Source organism: Schistocerca serialis, chromosome 6 (genome assembly GCF_023864345.2).
Source record: "Schistocerca serialis cubense isolate TAMUIC-IGC-003099 chromosome 6, iqSchSeri2.2, whole genome shotgun sequence".
NCBI lineage: Eukaryota > Metazoa > Arthropoda > Insecta > Orthoptera > Acrididae > Schistocerca > Schistocerca serialis.
In genome coordinates, this window is record NC_064643.1 from 609,483,187 (window position 1) to 609,492,668 (window position 9,482).

A 9,482-nucleotide genomic window follows, 5' to 3' on the forward strand; every position below is an offset into this window, starting at 1 on the left:
ATTAGGGACATTTCCAGTTCAACCCATCTGCTTTGACCTATGGTGGAAACGCCTACTTCCAGTGTATACGAAATGGCGATGATGTCATCACTACAAACACATGCCAACAAAAGCGAACTAACCTAAAAAACGACACAGGAACGTCTCTCTCCACAATAAAATGAATCTAACAGGACAACAATGGGAAATAGGGTGTTTAGCATGGGGACAAGCTAAATATATAACAATACAAAACACCACACCAACCCAAAACAAATATTATATATAAAAACTCGCAACTTACTAAATAATGCTACAGTCACAAAATAAACAGGAATCATACATTTCACTCTACATATAAAGCTCAAACAAAGCCCACAATACCAAAAAACCTACATGTGCAGTTCTGAAAAGCGGACTCTGACATTTCCCTTGACCTATATAGCACAAGCACAGCTATTGACAAACCACAAATAAAAAAACCACTACTGCAAACTTCACACACCTACCTAATTCAGAAAACGCCATCGAAATCAAAACACCAACTCGAAAACCTAAAAACCTCTATCTTCACTAGATCAATTAAAACAGAACGGAAATACCAAAAATATAAAACAGAAAAAAACATCACAATTACTATAGAATAAAACCAAAACAAAAATCACTTAACAACAAAAGCCTCTGACAAAATCATCTATACCCCCCCCCTCCTCACCCTCGCACACAAACCACACGACAAACATCTAACTAATCATTTCTAACGTAAACGCCAAACACATAAACAAAAGAGAAAAATCTCATAATAACTAACTGAAAACAAAGCAAACTCTTCCAGATCTGCATTGCAGACTCAGACCCCCATTACCCCAGTGATAACAAAGACTCAACCGAATACCACATATTTCTATAATTCCAGAAGGCTTTAGACATTGCACCACATAAGTAGTTTGCTATCAAACTGCACATCAGGTAGGATCAGTGGAGTGTATCGACAAAGTTCAAAGAAGAGCAGAACATTTTGTATTATCGAGAAACAGGGGACAGAGTGTAACAGAAATGATACACGTTTCATGGTGAATATCATGAAAACAAAGGCATTTCTCGTTGCAGTGGGATCTCACGAAATTTCAATCACAAACTTTCTCCTTCGAATTCGAAAATATTTTGTTGACACACACAGGGAGAAACGATCATTTATTTATTTATTTATTTACGTCCTGAATCTTTGTGGTACATATACCATACCTTAGATGTTGGACAAAATGATATTACATTAATATACTGTTACATTGGTGTATACATTACATTTATAAATTGTTACATTTTTATATTGCTATATTGTTACATTACATTTTTATATTGTTACAACCAACTTATTTTTCAAGATACTGTGTTACTGAGTAAAAACAGTTTTCGAAGAGATATGATGTTACAGATTTTTTAAAGCTATGGATTTTGTTTATGGCCTTTAGGTTACTTGGCAGCTTATTAAACAAATGTGAACCTGAGTGATATACACCTTTCTTGCACAGTGTGGTATAACAATGATGTCTGTGTATGTCACTATTTGCCCTTGTATGGTGTTCATGTACAGATTTATTTTGAATAAATACATTTCCATTTTTTAGCATGCTTTTTTTTAGGAACATTACAACTTCTGGTATATAGATGCATGGTAGCGGTAGAATCCCCAGTTCTTTAAAAAATGGTTTGCATGATTTTCGGCTGTTGTCATTTTTCATTACCCTCACAATCTTTTTTTGTTTCCGGAATGTGGTTATGCAATGAGGAGAATTTCCCCACAATATGATGCCATATCTTAATAGGGAGTGTATGCAATCGTAATACACTGCTCTAACTGTTTCAGGACTTGTATTGTTCCATATAATCCTCGTTGCATAAGTCATTTTGGATAGTTTAGAATTTAATGAAGTGATGTGGGAATTCCATTTAAGATTGTCTTGTAAGTAGATGCCAAGAAATTTTGCTTCACTGACACTGTTAATTCTTTGGTTTTCCATTGACATGTTTGGTTTTAATGGGTTTTTATTTTGTTGTGTATGGAAATGTAAGACGACTGTTTTTTGAGGGTTTATCAGTAATTTATTCCTCATAAACCACTCTGAGACATTTTCACTTGTGACTTTAGCATTTAAACTTAGAGCCATTTCATTTTCACCTTCAATTAATATGCTTGTGTCATCTGCAAATAGCACTGGTTCGGAGTGTTGAACGTGTAGGGGGAAGTCGTTTATGAAAATTAGGAAGACAAAGGGACCTAAAATGGAGCCTTGTGGTACACCGTGGGTTAATGTGCAAGGTTTCGATTGATAAGCTTGGAGTTCGTTTTTTCGCATGTGTTTTACCTCTGTTATCTGAGAGCGATTTTCTAGGTAGGATTTCAGCCACTCGTGTGGCAGGCCTCTTACACCATACCACTCTAACTTTCTTAGGAGAATTTCATGGTCTATTAGATCAAATGCTTTTGTTAAATCCAGGAAAATCCCCGAAACATTTTTGTGACCATCCACTGAATTTAAAATACGATTTATGAGGATAAAAGTGGCTGTTTCAGTACTGCACTGAGGCCTGAAGCCAAGCTGACATCCTGAAATCATATTTTTTTTGTTAAAGAAATCAGTTAGTTGTAGCAGAACTAGTTTTTCAATGATTTTTGAAAAACCTGATAGGAGTGACACAGGCCTATAGTTGACCATCTGCTGCCGATCGCCCTTTTTGTAAAGGGGTACAACTTTTGCAGTTTTTAACTGTTGTGGGAAAATACCACTTGATAGTGAAGAATTGCATATATCTAGCAGTGGTGTGAGTATCTGTTCAGCTGATACTTTTATAATATAGTCTGGCACATCGTCGACTCTGGCTGAATATTTATTTTTTAATGACTTTATACTGTTTAACAGTTCTTCCCTACTTATTGGACGGAGGAACATGGATGTATTTGTTACACTATTTCCAGAAATTTCCTGTAATATTTTGTTTGATGTTTTTCCCATTTATTCCTTCGCTAACTCACGAGCAATATTGGTGTAGTGAGAATTGAAGTGGTTAGCAATTAATTTTGAATCAGTGATCTTGCTGCCCGCCTGTGACAACACAATATTTTTGTGTGTTTCCACATTTCCAGTAAGTCTCTGTACCGTATTCCACATTGTCTTAGCTTTGTTTGATGATTCCATAATAAGTTTGTCATTTTCCCTTAATTTTGCTTCCCTTATTACATGACTCAGAGTTAACTTGTATTTTTTGAAGTGGTGAGCAAATTCAGGGCTGCTATCTGTTTTTGATAGTGCAAAAAGTTCCCTTTTTCTTCTACATGATACTTTGATCCCTGATGTAATCCAAGTTTTGGGTTTGCTGGGGCCTTTACGAATTACTTTCTTTTTTGGAAATGCAATTTCGAAACAATGTCTGTAAATTTCCATGAAATTATCCAGCTTTTCATCTGTGTTGTAACTGTTGTAGATTTTATTCCACGAGTGGGTACTTAGCATATGTTTGAAGTGCTCAATATTTTGCATGCTGAATTTTCTCTTGTAGATAGCACTTCCATTCCTAGACAAATCAACACTTCCGCGTATGGCAAGTAGCTGTGCATTGTGGTCACTGTAGCTGGTATTAAAGTTTTCTGAGGTGTGCATGTCAGTGTTTACAAAGATCGGATCAATAAGTGTATCACTAGTTTTTGTTACGTGTGTAGGGGAGTTTATTTTAGTGCACAGGTTATATTCTTGAATAATATTAAGGAATTTTTCTCTTTGGTGACTGTGTGTTAAGAGGTCAATATTAAAATCGCCACACAGAACTATAGTTTTGCAAGTATTTTTAAGTTTCCCTAGTGCAAGGACAAGATTTTTAAAGAAAATGTTTACATTGCTGTTGGGTGATCTGTAAACACACGTTATTAAAGTTTTTCCTGATGTTATTTCAATAGCTGAGGCTTCAAAGTGTTTTTCACTTCCTAAGTGATGTACACAGTCTATTATCTTATAGTCTATGTTTTCTTTTACATAAATGCAGCTTCCTCCAAGCTTTGATATTGATCTGCAAAAGTAGTTTGCCAGAGTGAAACCGGTTATGTTTGAATACTGTAAATGGTCCTTCTCTAGCCAGTGCTCACAAAAACATAAAACTGATACCTCCTTCCACTCTTTCCTAAGAAGGAAATTTATTTCATCAAGTTTGTTTGGTAGAGACTGTACATTTTGGTGAACGACTTTTAAATGGTATGTATAAGTTTGTTCTGTAACACATTCCCCTATGGCACCCTCAGCTACTCTAAAAAACCTCTACCTGTCCCTTGGAGTGTGTTTCTTCCCAACCATTTATCTAATGTGTTTTGGCTCATTTTTGTGTTATTCGTTCTTTCCTTGGGTTTCATCCTTCCTTGTGAGTCAATTTGGACCCCTTTAACATGTTCTGCTTTGTTTTTTGAGCTTTCATTGCCTGTTATGAGCCAATTATCCAACGTACTGGTAAGTTTTCTAGTATAATGCTTTACAAAATTATATATTTTCTCTGTTAGGTATTGTTTACCAGCATAATTTAGATGAAGTACGTGTCTGGTGTGCACGGATTTTTCAAGAGTGCTTACATCTATTACATTTGCATGCTCAAATTTTCCACAAACATCCTTTATGTCAGAGTTTATCGTAATCACTAATTAATTCACACATGACCAGGAAGGTAGGTCATGCCTCTGTGGTTGGTTAATAACTAACACATTCGTGTGGATTGTCTGCTTCAGTACACATTTAAGAGCTATTTTTATTTCGTTGGCTTGATCCCTTGCAACATCGTTCGCACCTCCAAAAATTACCACGTAGTCTGATGGTCCAAAGTTTTTACAAGAGTTTTCAATTGGTTTTGTTACTTCCGAAAAACAAGCTCCTGGTTTCACGAAACCCATGACATTGTAGCTTGGTAAAAGGCTTGACACTCTTTCTGCAATTTGACAACTGTGACTATCGGCGAGTATAAGGACCTGTCGATCTTTTTTGCACAGTATCAGCTGGTCGATATTGTTTTGTTCTGCGTTGTTTATCAGAGCGGTACCCGAAATGCATGTTTCTGTATATTTTTTATTGTTTGAAACAGATGGGCCTTTTTGGGTGATGCTATTTATTGACGTGCCGCGATCTGGACAGTTTTCACTACACAACACTGACTGTTCTTTACTGCTTGAACAAAGTGAACGTTTTTTAGTTGTAATATTTGCGGTCTTAGCTTGGCTAATGTAGTTTTGTGCAAGACTTACGTGCAGGTTAGATTCTGAACTCGTTTTCCCTATGTGGACTCTGTTCTTCTGATCGTTGTTTACGTTGCAGTTGGCAGGTTGTTTGAGGTTATGGTCTTCACATGTCCCATGGATGGCTTCTTTCTCTCGCAGTTGACTTCTTAAGGCGGCGACTAACTTTTGTAGTTCGTTGATTTCACTGTTTTTCACCGTTAACATGCGGCGATAATCGACACATTGGTCGCAAGGATGAAATACTCGCGTGTTTGCATCTGTGACTGTTTTGCTTTTCGATTTTGACCTAGTTACGATTTCGTTGGCGTTTTTAACTTTCAAATAACAACGGCGGGACATTCCAGGATTCTCTAAACTAACTGTTACACATTCTTCACACGGAACATTTTCGTTATCGGCATAATTTACAGAGCAAAAATTTCGCGAACCTTTTATTTCCGCCATATTGCCCATTATAAAATAAAGGAAATCAGATATCACAGGAAAAGGTATAAGTGTGCTTTTTTTCCATGATCTGTTTTGGATTCGAATAACAGAGAATTATTGTAAAGGTAGTTCGATGAACCAAATAAATGTGATATGCAGAGTATCAGAGTATCCATGCAGATGTAGACCTCAACATGCCAACATTCACTACCAGAGGGCCCCATCAAATACAAAAACACATCTACAAACACGAACCTATTCAAAAACAATGCGCCATGGTGATGTCACACATCAGAACATCTTTACATCATGGGTCAAAGCAGATGGTTGGAACTTGTAACAATATTTGTTTACAGTTCATTTAAAATTTTTATACTTTTCTTTGCTTTAAAATGTTTGCATCCATTACTATATTTTCAGTATATGTAAAGTAAAGTGTACTATACAGGAGATTGAAGTTCTTTGCAGTGTATGTGTGTAATGTAGGTAAAATACTATATAAATTACTCATTACGTTAAATAATTTTCTGAGGACCTTTCGTATTTAAAAATAGTTGTGTGTACAAATTGTGTGTACAAATTGTTCATGTTGAGGTAAATTTGATAATTTAAGAAATGGTCATGCTTAGTTCCAATATATAAATAAGTGTTTTGTAAAAGCCAGTGTGTTTTTGTTTAAAATGAAAGTGGCTCTGGGGAGTAGAAAACATGGCAAGAGCGAAGTGGCGCTCTACCTACAGTAAGTATGGGAAGTAAGCCACACAGTCTGTAGGCAACAGTGAAAGAGGCAACACCTTTGTGGAGCAGGATACGATTTGCCTACAAATTCGCACAAAATGCCTTGGATGGAAACTGCAAACAGCTTACACTATAGCTACGAGTTGTTGGGCTACTGTATGCAGAATTAAACGACGCCAAGCAGAGAAATTGAGCATACAGCAAGAAACTTGTAGGTCCTACTGTGGATAGTGAGCCACCATAATTGTTTGCCACACCCAAGCCTACACCCACCAGATAATACTTCTTTATAGCCAATTTACTTTTGTACAGCATGAATCATTAATTTAAACTGTGTTTTAATAATCATTCTTGAACTTTAAAAATGGTGGGTCACCTTGTTATTTCATCCTAATCATACACCTATATAAGGTTCCTTCATGGTGTTTGATGAACCCGAGTATTCTACTTTGCAGACTTATGAAGTGCCAAGTTAATGTAAATTGGCACGATTTAAAATGTTTTTTGTGTTTTCCTAACATTGCAAAGTGTTATAGTAAAAGTTTGCTTCCATAAAATTCAATCAGAGTGTAACCAAGTTACTAGAATCTGGTAAATGCCTCTACAGAGTTAGTTCAAAGAATAATAGTTTTTTGAAAGTAAATTCTAGTAAGAAAGATGTTCTCTTGAAGTGAAATGTTCAGTATAAAAAGTGTGTGTTTTAGTACCTAAGTATTTTAGTATTTAAGTCTTTTTGTGGTTATAGAAGGTGATTCTCTTATGGTGCCCCTCTGGCCAATTTTTTTTTAGCTTACTTGAAGTAGTCAAAGAGAAATTACAGCGTCTGCACCCACATTGTCTACTTGGAGTAATCTTTATTTGAAGAAGCAACTTAAACAGTAGCAAGAAAGTAGACAAAATTGACACTTCTGCTTTTCCAATACTTCACTGTTTCATCGCCTGGATAGGGTGGCGACCATTAGTAAATTTTTTAAACCACTAAATGATCTTGGAACTGAGTTGTCCTATCCTTGGTATAATATTATTCATACTGCATCTCTATTTAGCCTCTGGGTAAAACCCTAGGAAAAGAATTGAACAGTCTGATTTACTTATCCATTAGATACAACACACAGTCAAATCCTGTAAAAAGGGTGACTCTATTAATTAGCTTTTCCTATTAAGACGACTATCCACGCATAGAGTACTTTATTAGGAAAACTAAACTAAATTTTAGTAAGAGGGTTACACATGGCTTTTCGCATAACAGGACCATTTGTTCTATTGGGATGTAGTATACATGACAATATAGAGACAGGTTTTTCTGTTATTAGGTAAAAACATTCTAAATTACAATAAAAGAGGTAGGGTTATAAACTGGATGCTTCATCTTCAACTAGCAACAACTGGACGTAAAGGACAACACTGAAAACAGCTTGATATTTAAGGAAAGTTAAAAATATTGAATTCCAGGCACCACTTCCACACGCTACAACTAAGCAGATTCAGTAACTAGATTCCTGTTCTGTTCTTGTAACATACATGTATAGCTATTATTTTATGATAAATATGCGTAGACGTATGTGGTTAATAGTGATACGACAGACCTCTGCTTCTCCCTTCCCAACTGCATAAGTTCTGCACATTTTTAGCATTCGTTTCTGCATCTGGTTCTGCATTTTTATATCAGAAGTTTATCGGAAACTTCAATCATGGGGCGATTGAGGATGTGCGCACTTATTGGCCCAACGTGCCGGCTGCTGCGCAAACGGGAGTTCGTTGGGGGGGGGGGGGGGGGGCGTGTAGCAAGCTGACACGTGCCTGTAGCGATTGTTGTGTTTATTGGATTATTACGCAGTGATCTCTGTCCGTCGCTGCGAAAGTATATATTTTCTCGGTGTTTGGTCTACTTTGCATTTCTGTATAATATTACTATATTGTACAATGTTTTTGTCAACACTTTTGTGGTGTAAGAGTGCAGTAATGAAACCAAAAACAAATCTTATTTGCAACTATTTCTTTAAGAATAATGATTTGAGGGCCAAATGAAAAATCTGCGACAAAATATATTCGTGACAAGGGCGCACAACCACCACATTGAAGAGTCATCTTAAATCATTACATGTTGAGAAATTTGCGGGGTTTGAAAAGTTAAATGAAACTATCAGATTTGCAATGGAGGCGGAAAAACAAAAGGTTAGTCAATATTCATAAAATAATTTAGTTGGTGCTAATAATAGAATTCGATTATTACACTCCTGGAAATTGAAATAAGAACACCGTGAATTCATTGTCCCAGGAAGGGGAAACTTTATTGACACATTCGTGGGGTCAGATACATCACATGATCACACTGACAGAACCACAGGCACATAGACACAGGCAACAGAGCATGCACAATGTTGGCACTAGTACAGTGTATATCCACCTTTCACAGCAATGCAGGCTGCGATTCTCCCATGGAGACGATCGTAGAGATGCTGGATGTAGTCCTGTGGAACGGCTTGCCATACCATTTCCACCTGGCGCCTCAGTTGGACCAGCGTTCGTACTGGACGTGCAGACCGCGTGAGACGACGCTTCATCCAGTCCCAAACATGCTCAATGGGGGACAGATCCGGAGATCTTGCTGGCCAGGGTAGTTGACTTACACCTTCTAGAGCACGTTGGGTGGCACGGGATACATGCGGACGTGCATTGTCCTGTTGGAACAGCAAGTTCCCTTGCCGGTCTAGGAATGGTAGAACGATGGGTTCGATGACAGTTTGGATGTACCGTGCACTATTCAGTGTCCCCTCGACGATCACCAGTGGTGTACGGCCAGTGTAGGAGATTGCTCCCCACACCATAATGCCGGGTGTTGGCCCTGTGTGCCTCGGTCGTATGCAGTCCTGATTGTGGCGCTCACCTGCACGGCGCCAAACACGCATACGACCATCATTGGCACCAAGGCAGAAGCTACTCTCATCGCTGAAGACGACACATCTCCATTCGTCCCTCCATTCACGCCTGTCGCGACACCACTGGAGGCGGGCTGCACGATGTTGGGGCGTGAGCGGAAGACGGCCTAACGGTGAGCGGGACCGTAGCC